We start from the raw sequence: 14,952 nt of genomic DNA on the forward strand, positions 1-14,952 counted from the left end.
AGCTCTGTTTGGCTCCAAGACAAGCTCTTCGACGCTATACATTCTGAGGCCACTGTTTGAGAAGCATGTGCATGCCTGTGAGTTTAATATTCTCTTTCTTACTGATACAGGAGGGGAGTATATTGCCTGCTCCCAGGGAGAGGAAATGACCCCCATCAGAAAAATCCACTGAGTGTTGGATGCCATGAATGAAGCCTCAGTGCCTAAGGTTGTTCCTGCATTTCTGTATAAGACATGGCCTCACCGTAAGCACCGCTGAGGCTGGTCTATGCTGTTCCCTGTTCTCCTGCCTTTCCTGAACACATCCCAGAGGACACGACATTTCCCAGCCCCCTTCAGGTGGGACACGGCGATGTGACCAACGTTCCTTAGTCGACAAGGAACACGCATCGGCAGACGCAGAGGCGGTGGGGGCTGGTGGGGACTCTCTCCCTTTAGAGGCACGTGAAGGACAGCTCTTCTGGAAAGCCACCCAAACCCACAGTGGCGATGGGGAAGCACCCTGTGATTGTGTGAAGCCAGCTGGGGTTGGGGCGTCTGTTATCACAGCATAACTCAGCCTGCGCCAGCTGATGCACGTCCCTCCTGGCTGCCCCCAGCACCACATTTCTCTCCTCTTTTGAAGGCTTGATCTCCGACCAGGTCATTTAAAAGAAATATTTCTTCATCTATTATGTCAATAAAAAAGATACGAGCCTACCCTGCCATCTTCTCTCTCTCTGATCTAAACCCAGCTCCCTGCTGGCAGCCCTGTGTCTGTCTGCACTGGTGCAGGATGGAGTCCCCACGGTAGAAAGCTCAGCGGGGGCCCCCACCCCACACTGGATCGCTGGACGGGGCGGGTAGCTGTCCCTGAAGCCTGTCTGGCCCCACAGGTGGGCCCCTTTGTGCAGCTAACAGGTCTCAGACTCCCATTTCTAGCCACGTCTTAGAATTGGGGTAATGATGCCCCCAGCTTTCAGGGGCCACCAGACTGTCTGTCAAGCCTCAGCAACCCAATGAGCCCCCAGCTTTCCTCGTGCAATGACCATCAGCACTTCTCCACAGTGTGCTGGGGGGGCTCTTTCACAGCCGTTTCAATAGTTATTAATCCCACAACCCAGGGAGACATGTCAAAAATAAAGCAACTAAGAGCTGAAATTAAATCTTTGGAAGCAAGTCAGGGTTCCACGTGGGACGGTATTTCAGCCCCATGTCGTGGCCAGTGGGTAGAACACAGCCTCTCCTTTGCCTTCGCACGACAGGACCCACCTCTCACCCCGGAGATGGCATCCACCCTCCATCTTCCCCTAGGGTTCGGCCTGGGGAATCTTAAGCCAGACAAAAGCCAGCTCCATCTCGCTGCTTCAATTTTTTCCAACCGTGCCTTCCGCTTAATTTGCTATTTTTTCACAACGCACGTGGCAACAAAAACCCGTCACCTTGCAAGCTCTCATTATGGAATCAAAAATAAAACCGAATAAAAGAATTCAGGTATGGAGTCTATATTCAGTGGTTCTGAAAAGCAGAACCGTGGCAAATTCCACATTTGCCTTTGCGTCTTTTGTCCGTCTTCACTTAGGTTCAAAGCTCCTCTTTCTTTCGCGTTTCTTATGGCGGCAAAATGCAGTCCTCTCCCGGCCTGTGCTGCTCTTAATGTAAACTCTGCAGCTTTCACGCTAAAAGGCACTCAGGGAATCCGTGGGAAGGAATTAAGTGGAAGACACTGGTTATAACTCTTTGTAATGTGCCTTCCGTAATTAAGTTATTACTGGACCAATTAACCTTCATGCCAGGGCCTATCTGTGAAAAGACTCGTGGAGGGAGCGCATTAATCATTCGTAATGAACCAGGCTTGGGAGGACCTCTGGGTGGTCCAAGGGTCGGCTGAAACCCCTATTTGTTCTCGGAGAGTACCGCCCTCGGAGGGTTAGGAAGCCCATCTGCGTTCCTTGCTCACTCCTCCAGTCAACACGGGGAGGCCCCCTACAGAATCCAAACTGGGCCCATTTCACTTCTACCAGACCCCGTGCAGCGGTCAAGGGGGCTCCCCCAGAGACAGTCCAATGCGTTCCTGCAGGGGGATTGACCAGGCTCCAGAGGGATGTGCCCTGGTGGACCTCAGACCTCCAGGAGCCACCAGGGAGACTGTTTTAGTCCAGTGGATGAATGGGGACATGAACACTTTCCACCAGGGCGGGCACCGTCATGCGCTGTCTTTCAGACAGAATCCAGGTTGAAATGGGCCTGCATGAGGTGGGCAGCCAGCTACACTCACTGCGGCCAAGAAGGAAGCACCCGGCATGATCGTCCAGCAACCGTCGAGAAAGACCATGGCTCCCAGAACGTGAGACCGTGGCTTCCCGGGGCTGGGAGAACAGAGGGAACTGCAGTCAACATCCTGAGATAAACTGTAAAGGAAAAGAATATGAAAAGTAACACGTATGTGTATAACTGAATCACTCTGCTGTAAGCAGAAATTAACACAACACTGTCAATCAACCATTGCTGTTGTTCAGCCGCTGGGTGGGCAGACCCAGTTCTGCTTGGCAGAGACCTTGGCAAGAAGTGTAAGGGGAGATTTTACTACTGTTAAAAAAAGTCATTTACTTAAAACATTTTTTCTTTCATTTTTTGGAATTGAAAAAAAATTTCATTGAAATATAGTTGACTGCTAAAGCTGAAGCTCCAATCCTTTGGCCACCTGATGCTAAGAGCTGACTCATTGGCAAAGACCCTGATGCTGGGAAAGACTGAGGGCTGGAGGAGAAAGCGTGACAGAGGATGAGATGGTTGGATGGCATCACTGACTCATGGGCATGAGTTTCAGCAAACTCTGGGAGATAGTGATGGACAGAGAAGCCTGGCGTGCTGCAGTCCGTGGGGTTGCAAAGAGTCGGACACGACCGAGTGGCTGTATTGCTATAGAATAGGACCTTGCTGTTTATCCACCCTATATAAGGTAGTTTTTTGCATCTGCTAACCCCAACTTCCCACTGCTTCCCTTAATTTTAATTGAAATGTAATTTAGGTGTCTATTCATTTTACTATTGTTAGCAAGCCAAATCTGTGTTCTCAGAATTCTGAAACATGCTTCCCAGTCAGTCCTCAACGTCCCCATATGTTCCACCCTAGATTCTTGAGTTTGAAAGTGGACCCTGAAGACAATGCTGTAGGGATTGTTGACCCGATGTCAAGGACAGTTCTTTGTGCTGAACCCAAATTACAAGAGTGAGACAAAGCCTAATTGTACTTCCACCAGCCATCTCATCAGTGACTCGATGGCAGCCCTAGAGCTTCCTTCCACTTCTAGATCAAGTATCTTTAATTCTCTCCAATGGTCTTCATTACAACACCAGCTAGCGTTGAAAGAGCTCTGTCTTTGTGGCAGGCTCTGTCTTAGTCGCCTCCTGTGCACAATTTCATTTACCCTCGTAAAATGCCGTGAAACACACACTAACACCTACCATAGTCGACACAAGGGCTGTGGGGCTCAGCAAGCATAAGTGAGCCCCAACCCCAGCCCAACCCGCCCACCAGGCGTCCCCTCTCTTAAAGGGGGCTTCCGCTCTCTGTCTCCGAGACTCCTGAAATGTACACTTCCACTGACCCTTCTTGTCAAATATGTAACAGCCACACAATTTCACGTTGTCGATGGGGTGTGGATGGGGTGGTTTGAGGTCCCCAAAGGTGCAGGTCACAATTAGCACCAGCTGCTACTGTCTACAATGCAAATCAGAGAAGTTCTGGAATCAAGGAAGTTTGTGTAGCCCACCTTCCTCCCCACCCAGCTTCTCCTCCCCAACTCCGCTGCACCCACGCCCCCCTCCCTGGCTCCTATTTCTCCTCCTTCCCCTTCTGTGACTCCTCCTCTCAAACTCAGGCCTCCCCCATGCTCAGAGATGCGCCTGGACCAGGGAGTTGGGGGATACATTCCGACAGGGCGAGATGGTTTCCACCTGAGAGGTACTTTGTATCTTTCTTGTCTGCCTTGACAAAAATCTGCTGCTCTATTACTCTATCATTTTAATTGCTGTTGTTGAGTTGCTAAGTCTGCTAAGTCTGTGCGACTCTTTGCAACCCCGTGGACTGCAGCTCGCCACTCGTTCATTATCTCCCCTAGTTTGCTCAAACTCATGTCCATTGAGTCAGTGATGCTATCTAACCATCTCATCCTCTGTCGCCCCCTTCTCCTCCTGCCTTCAATCTTTCCCAGCATCAGGGTCTTTGCCAATGAGTCAGTTCTTTGCATCAGGTGGCCAAAGTTTTGGAGCTACAGCTTCAGCATCAGTTCTTCCAATAAATATTTAAGGTTGATTTCCTTTAGGATTGACTGGTTTGATTATTTTAGTAATTAACAATAATAACAACAATGCATCAATGTTAAAAACAGTGTAACATAACATAACAAAGATAATAATGCAATAGTAATGATAATTACATGATCACTAATGCAAATCTCTGTTCGCAGCCCTGTGCAGCTCCACGTTTCCACCTCCCTGGGGAACATCGGGTCAATTCAGAACAGTGCAATGGGGTAAGGGCATGTATCTCCTTTCAGGCTCCCTCCAGCCTCCAAGCTTCCACCATTTCTCCATTCCCACACTGAAGGTCAAATTTTGGAAACTGAAAGTGTTGGTCACTCTATCGTGTCCAGCTCTTTGCGATCCTGTGGACCGTAGCCCACTAGGCTCTTCTGTCCATGGGATTCTCCAGGCAAGAATACTGGAGTGGGTTGTCATTCCCTTCTCCAGGGGATCTTCCTGACCCAGGGGTCAAACCTGGGTGTCCTGCATTGCAGGCAGGTTCTCTCCTGTCTGAGCCATTATCACCCATGTTTTTGGAGGAATTTGACAATCTAAGAAATGAGGTCTCAGAGCCCACCACGGAGCAGTGTTCCCCAGAGGAGAGGCTCCCCTGGAGAGTGTGAGATGATTCTTGGGGTGCCCAGACTCCCTGGCTGCCCCTGACACCCAGTCACGAGCACTGCAGTGGCCCAGGCTTGTCTGGCACAGTAGGTTGCTGGGGTGGGGGCCTGCCCTGAGCGGGGGTGGTGTGGTTTCCAGTCCCCTGGGCAGCAGACCAGCAGGAGGAACTCAGACCCCTCAGCTGGGACTCTGGGGCTCCCCTGACTCCAGCCTGTGAGCCCCGGACATGGGCCCCAATCGGAGGCCCCCGCACCCAGCCCCTCCCAAGCGGGTGAGATGGGGGTCAAGTAGCTGGCATCTTGTTTTCCTAAAACCCTGCAGATCCTACCCACACCATCCTGTGTGCACGCCGCAGTCCAGAGACAGAAAGTTCAATCCGTTAATAAAATGGTTCCGTATTCTGCTTCCTTTGTCCTAAGCATGGACCCTGGGAGAAATTAGAACATCCGGACCCTCCAATCCAGGCTGTCAGCGGAGACAGCATCCATCTCTTGCGCAGAAAGTCAAACAATTCACCGCTGACATTTTCTTTTGACTTTTATGTTACCTCTTCCCTCTAGAATTAATTTCTTTGACTCTGACCTGGGAAGGGCGGAGGGAGAAGGCTTTGTTACAAGCGGGAAATCTACCAAGTGACTCCGGTTACTGCCCAGCCAGTGGCGGCAGGCCAGATTCTTCGCTGAAGCCATCACTGACTTATCTGAAAGTGTTTTACTCTTTTAAATATGATTGCCTTCAGAGTACTGGATGCCTGGAAGTGATCTATCAGCTCTGCACACTTGTGAAACTTCAACTGTCATGGGGTTTGCTTTCTGGACACAAGAGACCCAACGGTGCAGTCAACAGGAACACTTCCTGGATGGCCCCACCCATCTGGAGCCCCTGAGCCAAGGTGGCCTGTGCTCTTTGTCGGGGCATGTCCCCTCTCCATGATGGATCGGGATTTGGAGATGTTTATGGGTGTAGGGGAGCCCTGTAAGCTACAGCACCTCAAACGCTAGTCCCTCGTAACAGCTCCGTCATGCCTCTTAGAGACCCGGTGGTGGAGGAGGCCACCCGGAGGACGTGGCCGCTGGTGGACCATGAGCCAGTCCCAGGCAGCTGGCTGTGCCTCACCCATCTCCTGTCCCTGAATGTGTCCTCTGCCCACCTGGGCCCGCAGTGGGAGCCACATTCAAGGGTGCGGCTTTGAGAGATGAGAGTGGTATTGAGACCACTGGCCAGTGCGCGTGACTGAGCCCTGAGCTCCATATAAACCTCAGGATTTGGCAGGTGGTCATGAAGACACGCGGGTTTCGCATACGCGTCTGTATGTACGTTTCCTGCTAATGCCTCCTGCCTGTCTGGAGCGGCTGCCTCTTCCTTTCGTCTCTCCTGGCCCTCCGTGCAGGGGGCCAGAGTGTGAACCAACCCCTAGCCACAAACTCCAACCCCCAACCCCCACAAACATGCCCTGGGGACAGGAAACGCCACGCACCCCCAGGATTTCTAGCCCAGGGAGGGACCTAGAGTCTGTTTGCCATCAAGTTTCTCTGAAGGGAGAGGCCTGAGAGCCAGGCTCTGGAGGAGATGGGGACAGAGGCTTAGGTCTCTGAGAACCTCACGAGGTGCCTAGAGCTGACCCAGGAGGTCTGGGAGCCTCCAGGAGTTACAGCAGGGGAGCAATCCCATCAAGCCTTGGGGGGTGGTGAGGTGCAGGGCTGGAGGAGGCTCAGAGCCAGCGCAGGTGACGGAGGTCAGGGTTCAGGCACCTGCTGAGCTGGGGAGGCACGCTGGATGCAGGGCAGGTGAAGGAGAATGTGAGGGACTTGGAGATGTGAGGGCCTGGGGTGGGAGACCAGGGCTCCCAGGGGCCTCCAGGTCCCCTGCCTGGAGCGCTAAAGCTGCTACCAACATCCATTCAGTAGCATTTTCCATTTCTGTTGGGTAAATTCGTGTTGTTCAATCACTAAGTTGTGTCAGACACTTGTGACCCCATGGACTGCAGCACACCAGGCTTCCCTGTCCTTCACCGTCTCCCAGAGTTTGCTCAAACTCATATCCATTGAGTCGGTGATGCCATCCAACCATCTCATCCTGTCATCCCCTTCTCCTCCTGTCTTCAATCTTTCCCAGCATAAGGGTCTTTTCCAATGAGTCAGTTCATCGCATCAGGTGGCCTAGGTATTGGAGCTTCAGCTTCAGCATCAGTCCTTCCAATGAATATTCAGGACTAATTTCCTTTAGGAGTGACTGGTTTGAGCTCCTTGCTGTCCAAGGGACTCTTAAGACTTCTCCAGCACCACAGTTCGAAAACATCAGTTCTTTGGTGTTCAGCCTTCTTTATGGTCCAACTCTCACATCCATACATGACCACTGGAAAAACCACAGCTTCGACTATATGGACCTGGATCGAATATATTAAGTATATGTTTAATTTCAGGAGGAGCTGCCCAACTATTGTCCAAAGAGCTTGTCTGCTTTTACGTAGCCATCAACAGTGTGTGAGAGTTCCAGCTGTTCCATGTCTTCAGCACTATTTTCTTTTTATTCATTGTAGTAGGTGTGTAGTTTCAGTCTGTCTTTCTGTAATGATTAATGAGATTGAGCATCTTTTCATGGGCTCACTTGCCCTCTGAATATCCTCATCTTTTGCCCATGTTTTCCTTAGGCAGCCTGTTTGATTATTCCTGAGACTTTCAAGCTCTTATTTCAAGTATTCCGGATCCAAAAATCCTTTGGCACATCTGTGACTTTCAGGACTTTTCTCCCAGTCTATGTCTTGTTTTTCATTCTCTTTATAGCATGTTTTTCAAAGAGCAAAATTTAAAAACTTTGATGAAGTCCAGTGTATCCATTTTCTTTTCTTTTATGGATCATGCTTTTGTTGTCATAAGTAAAAACCCTTTGCCTGCCTCAAGACAGAAGAGACTTTCTCCTAGCTTTTCCTCTAAAAGCTGTTTAGTTTTATCTTGTATATTGAGCCCCAATTCTGAGATCATTTTTATAAGGTGTGAAGTTCCCTTTCCCCCCAGATGGATGTTCAATTATTTCAGCTCTATTTGTTGAGAAGACCTGTCCTTTTCTGTCATTTATCCATTTTTCAATTAGTGTTTTTAAAGATTTCTATTCCTTTCTAAACAGACATTTAGTCTGTGAAGAATCTGTGTTTACAGTATGTAGACAGGATGGGAAACATAGCTGTGTATGTTCATGCTTGTGTCTGACTCTTTGTGACCCCTGGACGGTAGCCCACCAGGCTCCTCTGTCCATGGAATTCTCCAGGCAAGAATGCTGGAGTGGGTTGTCATTTCCTTTTCGAGAGGATCTTCCCGACCCAGGGATGGAATCTGTGTCTCTTGCATCTCCTGCAATGGGAGGCAGATTCCTTACCACCAGTGCCACCTGGGAAGCCAGGAGATAAGGCTAAGTCCACCCAGTTAGTAAGCATGGAGTTTGGTCTGGTTTAACAGTCTCTGTTCTTAATTTCCGGGAGAAATACCAATAACCTCAGATATGCAGATGACACCACCCTTATGGCAGAAAGTGAAGAGGAACTCAAAAGCCTCTTGATGAAAGTGATAGTGGAGGGTGAAAAAGTTGGCTTAAAGCTCAACATTCAGAAAACGAAGATCATTGCATCCGGTCCCATCACTTCATGGGAAATAGATGGGGAAACAGTGGAAACAGTGTCAGACTTTATCTTTTTGGGCTCCAGAATCACTGCAAATGGTGACTGCAGCCATGAAATTAAAAGATGCTTACTCCTTGGAAGGAAACTTATGACCAACCTAGGTAGCATATTGAAAAGCAGAGACATTACTTTGCCAACAAAGGTTCGTCTAGTCAAGGCTATGGTTTTTCCTGTGGTCATGTATGGATGTGAGAGTTGGACTGTGAAGAAGGCTGAGCGCTGAAGAATTGATGCTTTTCATCTGTGGTGTTGGAGAAGACTCTTGAGAGTCCCTTGGACTCCAAGGAGATCCAGCCAGTCCATTCTGAAGGAGATCAGCCCTGGGATTTCTTTGGAAGGAATGATGCTGAAGCTGAAACTCCAGTACTTTGGCCACCTCATGCGAAGAGTTGACTCATTGGAAAAGACTCTGATGCTGGGAGGGATTGGGGGCAGGAGGAGAAGGGGACGGCAGAGGATGAGATGGCTGGATGGCATCACTGACTCGATGGACGTGAGTCTGAGTGAACTCTGGGAGTTGGTGATGGAGAGGGAGGCCTGGCGTGCTGGGATTCATGGGGTCGCAAAGAGCTGGACACGACTGAGCGACTGAACTGAACTGAACTGAACTGTTCTTAACCACAACCCTATACCTGTCCTTTATTTATTCTAGTTTTTTTTCATTCTCTTCAGACAATTTTTCGTTTTCCGCCCTCTGAGTCTCACAAAGTTCTCATTATATTTGTCTTGGTACTTATTTTCCCCTTAGTTCTGTTGATTCCAAGAATGTCATTGGTTTCTATTTCGAACTGCCTATTGTTCATAAACAGAAAAGTTACTCGTTACCTATCATCCCCTTACTAAACTCTTTCATGAGCTTTCAGTTTATTTCCTTAGATTTTCCATCTAGAAAATCATATCACCTCCCCAAATGGTAAGTTTCCCTCCCTTTTCAAATAGGTATATTTGTTATTGCATTTCCTTATCCCATCTCATTGGCTAGCACTCCTAGAGAAATACTAAGTGCTGGTAATGTTAGCAAGCTCTCGTACCTTATTCCTGAATCAAATGAAAATGATTCAGTTTTTAACACTGAACATCACCCTGGCTTTAGCTTGGTATTTAAAATAGGACAATATCAAAGCAGTCTCAAACAATTCATTTTTGTTGACTAAGAAGTTTGGTTTGATCAAACGTATCTCCTAATAGATTTCCTTAGAGTGAAACCTTCCAGCCGTATGGGAATAAACCTCACTTGGTTATAGTGTGTTGTTTCTCCAGAACCCTGCTGTATTCCACCTGTAGATAATTTAAAAAGGTTTTGCCTAAGTTGCCTGCTTGCTGAGCAAACCCCAAGAGCCTCTGAGCTGGTTATAAGGGGGACCTTCCGACAGGCTTCATTTCCCAGTAACAGCCTCCGGCAGCTCCTGCTATCATGCATGGAACCGGTTCCCTCCCTCCTTCAAGGGACCTTCCCTAGTCTCAGGTCATGCTGCCTCCAGGCTGATCTCAACTGTCCCTTTGGGCTTCACCTTCAGGGACACCTCACAGGATCACAGACAGCATTCACTTTATTTGGGGTTTCCCAGAAAGCTTTGTCTGGGAGGACTCAGATGAGAGATGCTGTATTTGAGAGTGGGTACCTGGAATCAGTAGTGAGGGGATCAAGATAGGGAGACACAGAAGAAGAAACCCCCAGATAAAGGAGTTTTGTTGTGGTCTCTGCCGTAAGCATGGGAGGCCCCAACAGCACCTCTTAGAGGCCTCAGCGTCCCCAGCAGGACTGGTCACTCTCCGGGGAACACAGAGACTCTCCATTTCCAACCTCCCAGGATGGTTCCTGGAAGGCTGAGCACTGCCCCCTCCAGCCCCGGGCAGTAACTCCTGCAAGCTTCAGGCTGCACTGGCGCCTGGGGCCGTAACTCCTGCAAGCTTCAGGCTGCACTGGTGCCCACAGGAGGCCCGGCAAATGTGCTACAGCAAAAAGCAAGAAGACGCGGGCCTGGAGGAAGGCCTTCGTCCCCTTGCCCGTGGCTCCCCCGTCCTCCAGTCCAGCAGGAAAAGCTTCTGACCAGCCTCTCTCACCATCACAGGTCCCAAGGGGAGCAGCCAACTCCTCCTGGGTGCCTGCCACGTGAGCAACCCCGACTCTCTGTTCAGACATCAGTCCCAGTAGGCTTTTCAAAACAAGTCCATGGAAAATAACTTTGTGGAAAATTAAAGGAGAGTAATGAAACTCCTAGTTGAGATACAGAGGGTTGCACGGGAGGCATGTCGGTTGGGAGTTAAGGGATGTGTAAGATCTGGGTGTGTTCTCATAGCATCAGGTTGTGGGACCCAGCCAGAAACTGTCATGAAATTACAAAGAAATGGACGAGTGGTCCAATATTTGATGTGGGGGGAACATGAGGGAAGTAGATCTCTTGTTATTGTGGAAAACACAGGGGAAAAAATTGTAGAAGTGTGGGAGTCTGGCAAGGATGGGGGAATGGGGAAAACTTGCTGGCTGGAGTGCCTGCCTTTACCTGGCTCTGACTTCGTCTTCTCTGATGAGAACCATAACTTCTTGCCCCCTAGTTTAAGCTGGAGAGCTCAGCTAGTTCCTTCTCACCTGGGCAGCCTAAGACCTCTTCTCTGAAGAAGGATGCTGGCCTGCAACATCCCAAAGCCAGGAACTTCTCCAAGCGAGGGACAGACCAGGCCTGCCGCTGAATGCATCTGGGTTAATCAAAGCCACAAAATATTTATAATGTTTTTCCCCGGACAGAGGAGCTGGGTGATTTCGCATCTCTTCACGGTACGATGCCCCAGTTTCTAGTTCTCTGTAAAGCAGTTACTCTTTCTGGGAAATCCTGGCCTGCCTCGTGCTCAGGGGTACAACATAGAAATACAATGACTGATAGCCAGATGCTTCATGTTTTACAGGGAAAAAAGAAACGTTCAGAGGTGGAAAATGTCACATCTTCCATTCACACATCATCAGACGTGTTGGGGGTGGGGGTGGGGTCCAGGAAAAGGCAGCTTCCAGAAACAAAAACAGACAGTCCCAGAAGAAAAAGAATGACTTCCCTTTTCCTACCTGAGATGGAGCTCAGGCACTCTGAGACGTGACCACGCTGGGTCCACCAGGAAGAAGACCGCTTCCATCTAGGATGTCTAGGGGGCAAACTACTGGCAGCCCCGGCTCTCCAGGGCTGAGGGTGCCCCCTACGTGTTCTCGGGGCACTGATGAGTGAGGAAAGACACCGCTGCATGGGTTTTGGATCCCCAGTCTTCTCACAAGAGAAGCCTGGAAGGACGTTGTCTCATCGGTGCACGGCTGAACTGGATACTGAAATGGACACAGAGAAACTGGGACGGAAGCAGGGTACTGTCCTTAAAATGCCAAAAGATGCAGCTCGCACAGAGCCCTGTTGTCAAGCAACAAACAGATCAGAGGGACTGGAGGGGATGGCCGACAGGTGTCCAGTGGGGTGGACAGGCTGGTGGAGGCCTGGGCCCCCAGGGAAGTGTTTCTTAAACACAGACAGGTTCTGGCATTGGCCCCCTCTGTGATAACAGCCACTTCCTCTGTCATCTGCAGGGTGGTTCTAGAAATCTGGGCAGGAATTTGATTGGGGGGAGTGATATGGTAGGGACTTGAGTTACAGTTGTAGGGCAAAATTGCCATTTAAAAATTTATTTTATGTTGAAGGGTTTCCCAGGTGGTGCTAGTGGTAAAGAACTCGCCTACCAGTCCAGGAGACTCAGGAGACACAGGTTTGATCCCTAGGTCTGGAAGATGCCTTTGAGTAGGAAATGGCGACCCACTCTAGTATTTTGGCCTGGGAAATCCCGCTGGCAGAGGAGCTTGGCGGGCTGCAGTCCATGGGGCCTGCAGAGAGTCAGACACGACTGAGCAACCAAGCGCCCAGAGCTGATTAAGCTGTGCTAGTTGCAGGGGTACATGAAAATGATACGGTCCTACGTATACATGGATCCACTCTTTTTCAAATTCTTTCTGCATAGAATTATTACAGAATACTTAGCAGAGTTCCCTGTGCTACACAGTAGGTCCTTGTTGGTTATCTATTTTAAATACAGCGGTGGCAAAAGAGACACTGATGTATAGAACAGTCTTATGGACTCTGTGGGAGAGGGAGAGGGTGGGAAGATTTGGGAGAGTGGCATTGAAACATGTAAAATACCATGTAGGAAACAAGTTGCCAGTCCAGGTTCGATGCATGATGCTGGATGCTTGGGGCTGGTGCACTGGGACGGCCCAGAGGGAGGGTATCGGGAGGGAGGAGGGAGGAGGGTTCGGGATGGGGAACACATGTATACCTGTGGCGGATTCATTTTGATATTTGGCAAAACTAATACAATTATGTAAAGTTTAAAAATAAAATAAAATTAGAAAAAAAATTTGATTATAGACACACACACACAAAAAAATAAATAAATACAGCGGTGGCAAACATCAGGAACGTGTTTTATTTGGGATGGCGGGGGATGGGTGGAAGAGAGCCCTCTCCCCACCCCCTCACTCCCTGTAACTTCCCAGAAGACCCACCAGAGGAACCCAGAGAACAGGAGAAGGTTCTGCCGACCAACTGCCCCCCACCCCACGACAATCCCCTGCTTCCAGGCAGAAGACACTCCACTGGCAGGATCCTGCCAGGCCTTCATTCTTCCGGTTTGAAGGACTATTATTATTGGATTGATTGCCTCCTTTATTCATTCAGCAAATATTTTACTAGATCTCATGCTTAAGGGAGCAGAGGAGAGAAAGGAGTTCGCATCCGTCAGCTGCCCTAAAGCACTTCCAGCATTTTACCCCCGTGTGTCCCGAACTTATGAGGCCCTAAACAGAACTTTTTTTAAAATCTAAGTGCTTTTAAAGACTTCTTTGAAATGTGGGACAATTACACAAGCAGGAAAAAAAAAGATATCTAGAGCAAATATTTAACTTTGCCTTTGGTATGTTGAAGTCACTGGCCCATGCAGATCTCTCAGGCATGTCCTATAAAATTGACTTAAAAATATATATATATATATATTTATACACACACGTATATATTCTTCATTGGGAGACGTGGATTGAGGTTTTGTATAGGGGAAGGCTTGCTGAACGTCACAGCCCGGACGGACCCTGGTGTTTGCCAACCACCCACCCCCTCTCCCCACAAATGTCCACACTTTGGCGGGCGGAAATGCTTTCCCTTGGCAGAATACTGGCAATCTCAGGACTCAGAAACCTCCCTAGCGTCCTCAGAGACAGGTGGAGTGACCAGTGAATTATCAGGGTCTTGAGAAAAGTTTTGAGCCGGTGGCTTGGACCCCCAGGTTGGGAGGAGTAAAGCCACCTTCCCAGCTCGGAGCCGGGGGCTGGGGGGCAGGGGCTTAGGACATCCGCCTTGGGGTTTTGGCAAACCTAGCGCTGCCGGGGTCCTGGATAATAACAGGATTCCCCAGAGGGTGCCTGCTGTGAGCCGCGGGCTTTAATTCCCCTACCCGGGATGGCTGGGAGGGCCGCGGGCCGAGACGCGGGTCGGCCCGCCCGGCACGGAGGCGCCCATCCAGGCGGACGGCGGCGCGCTGCCCAGGCACAAAGTTTGCATCTGCCCCGCAAACCCTCGGAGGTGCGAGCGGCTCTGCATTTCCGAGCCCTGTAAACAGAAAACGCTCCCGGGCCGGAGCCGGCCGCGCAGAAGGAACCGGGCTTTACAAAATCCTGGGACGTTCAGGTCCGCTGGGTTTCACCGGTTGGGGGGGCGGCGAGCCACGCAGCCCGGGGCGGGGCGGGGCGGCGGGCGGAGGCGGCCCCGGGCGCCCGCCGGCCCCCGGTTGCTACAACAGACCCCGCACGCCGCGGCCGAGTCGCCACCGCGGGCTGCAGCTGGACAGGGCCAGGTGGGGCGGGGTCGACCGGCCTCCGCGGGGCGGGAGGAGACCCCGGGCGAGGGGCGCACGTGAGTCCCGGGCCGCGCGCGTCCTTTGGCGCCAAGGGGACCCCTCCCCCACCCTCGCTGGCCCCGACCGCTCGCGGCCGGCCGGGGGAAGGGCTGTCCGGCCGCCCCTGCCCGGAGCCCCCAGCCCGGCTGCCGCGCGGGGCGGGGCCGCGGCGTCCCCCCACCCCCCCACCACCCGGATACCTGAGCAGCGGCGGCGGCGGCGGCCGCGGCGGCTCCCGCGCTCCGGCCAGCCTGGGCTCGGCGTAGCTCCGGAGCCCGCGGCCGAGCCCAGAGAGCGCAGACGCCCGCCCTTCCCTGGGGGCTCCGACCCGCCCGGACTCCCGAAGCCGCGCCCCGAGCCAGGTGAGGCGGAGGCGGCGGGGGGTGGGGTGGGGGCATCGCGGGGCGCTGCGGTTGCAGGGTGGGGGTGGCGGGGGGCACCGTGTGTGGCCGGGAAGGA

The 14,952-nt window shown here is 51.2% G+C and overlaps 1 protein-coding gene across 7 annotated transcripts in view; it reads left to right on the forward strand.

Moving 5' to 3' along the window:
* The first annotated feature begins 14,341 nt into the window (after positions 1-14,341).
* SHANK2 (SH3 and multiple ankyrin repeat domains 2) overlaps positions 14,342-14,952 on the forward strand; it is a 566,663-nt gene continuing 566,052 nt past the window's right edge. For 5 of the 7 annotated variants that reach the window (XM_086383906.1, XM_086383907.1, XM_086383909.1 and 2 more), the window contains exon 1: positions 14,343-14,855. The gene's annotated coding sequence lies outside the window, so the exon portion shown is untranslated. Of the gene's footprint in view, positions 14,856-14,952 lie in introns of all 7 variants that reach the window. The other 2 variants (XM_086383908.1, XM_086383911.1) reach the window with 2 other exon arrangements.

This window comes from Bos grunniens, chromosome 29 (genome assembly GCF_055505025.1).
Source record: "Bos grunniens cultivar Pamir isolate PY7600 chromosome 29, Bosgru_T2T1.0, whole genome shotgun sequence".
Lineage (NCBI taxonomy): Eukaryota > Metazoa > Chordata > Mammalia > Artiodactyla > Bovidae > Bos > Bos grunniens.